This window comes from Cynara cardunculus, assembly GCF_001531365.2.
Source record: "Cynara cardunculus var. scolymus isolate 2C chromosome LG 11, CcrdV1, whole genome shotgun sequence".
NCBI lineage: Eukaryota > Viridiplantae > Streptophyta > Magnoliopsida > Asterales > Asteraceae > Cynara > Cynara cardunculus.
In genome coordinates this window covers 6,644,952-6,647,109 of record NC_037538.1, presented here as the reverse complement: position 1 = coordinate 6,647,109, position 2,158 = coordinate 6,644,952, and positions in this window count along the sequence as shown.

The following is a 2,158-nucleotide window of genomic DNA, read 5'->3' as shown; positions in this document are numbered from 1 at the left end:
ATATATATATATATATGCTATTTTAAAAAGTTAGGATTTCATGTTTCTGTTTCGATATCCATTTTTATCTACTCGTATTTGTTGTAATTCATATTCAGTTCAATACAATTTTGTTGGTTTTGTACATTCKAAGGAATTAACTGACATTTCGATGAGATTTTTTCTGGATTAGTTAAGTTTTGGTAAGAATGGTAGAAGTACYATCTACACTTGGAATATGTACAATCTGTACATACATATAAGGGAATTTTTTGTAGTTTTAACGTACTTTGGTTAGCTTACTGCATTGTGCTTTTGTAGTTTTAACGTACTTTGCTATTCAGTGAACAAAATGTTAAATGTATCTAGCTCATATCCTGATCCTCGGCTATACATATTTGTGTTTTTAGGTAGTGGCTGCTGTATTACATCTTTGTCATTACTCGCTCTTCATCACCATATCGTTCAACTTGAAAGCATTTCAGGTAACATCGCTCTCCATTTCTGCTCTTCGAATTGCTTTAGTCGCTTCATAACCATCCATCTTTGGCATCTGGTATTTCAATTAGATGGAACAAATAACACGTATACATTTCTGTTCGTCTCTAAACTTGGTTATGTCATTGTATGTTTATAGAGACTACCATTTATATAAGAATTGGGAAAAAGAATTGTTGGATCTGCATAGGTCCCCTTCTGAGTCCCAAAACCAACAATAGTGGGTTTATTTTTTGYATCCCAAACACATGATTCTGTTATTCAGATCTTTTACTTGTATAGATTGATAACAGCATGATGTCAATCATCGGTTTAGYATAAGATTTCATAGTATTAGTAACCTCTGAGTACTTGGCCACCAGAAACAAAWAGAACTATGCATTTATGATATTGGTTATGTCAAAATTCTGCTCCTGTATGCTACTGTTTCTGCTATACCTTGGTACAATACAACTGTTGTTGCTTTTAAGTTGTCAAGTAGTAGATTGTTTTCTGCTGCTTATTATGTGAGAATTAGGTTGTAACTTAGTTAACGACAAAATGGTGGAAGCCATAAGCTTGCAGTCTATCGGTTTTGTTAGATATGCATCCATGCCCACCTCTAAGCATTTGGCTTCACCTGATGACATGGCATGGGCTGTCGAATATGCAACTCCGTTCCCATTTCTGCTCTTCGAATTGCTTTAGTCGCTTTATAACCATCCATCTTTGACATCTGGTATTTCAATTAGATGGAACAAGTCAGAAGCTACCACATAAATTTAAATACTTCTTACTATGCAGTTTTCTAATTAATTTACTTTCTTATGTCATAAATCCAATTCACAATCAGTTTGGTTTTTGACATCATGYTGCACGTTMTGGTAGCTCTTTATGTGTAAGCATGGATCACGCACGTGGGGTGTTAAAGCTTTTGATGGGTGACAAAAGGTTGATTTTGGAGTTCCAAAGCTTGGTTTTGACGCTGACACTTGAAAAGATTGTGTTTAGTCTATGTGTTGACATGGAGAGCATTTTAATGTTAAGTGCATTTTAATGACATGGAGATGCATGCCTTCCAGATTTGGAAGATGTGTGTGTTGAGGAGTTTAATATATATATATATATATATATATATATATATATACTATCTTATTAAACATCTATACTCATACTCAAAGTCTTAAAGTCTTAATTTTTTTAATACCCAAAATACCCTTTTCTACCTTTACACCCATCCCCTCTCCCAACACTTTCAGAGCAACCGGCTGCCTCTAAACGCACGCTCTCACCCTCATTCCCTTTCCAATGCGTTCTATGCCTCATTCCCACCTTCACACGCCTCCAAACGCACGCTCGCACGCTCTCCAAACGCACGCTCGCACGCTCTCACCCTCATTCCCTTTCCAATGCTTCTCTGCCTCTCTAAGAAAGACGATTACAGAATGACAATTCATTCCCCAAGGCAACGATTCATGCTATCCATAACCCTAGGGTTTATAACCGATCGTTCCTCTCCTTCTCCTGCTMYTMYCGCTCGAGAATTCGTATGTTTTTCTTCAATRTTCAATCTAATGTCCGCAATTTTAAACCGATTTGTTGTCGATTTTGACCTAAGTCGTTGTTTTTGGTTTTATTTTTCAGGATCAAACCATGAAAGGGGGTAAATCAAGCGGTGGTACGAGAAAAGCCGATACCAAGT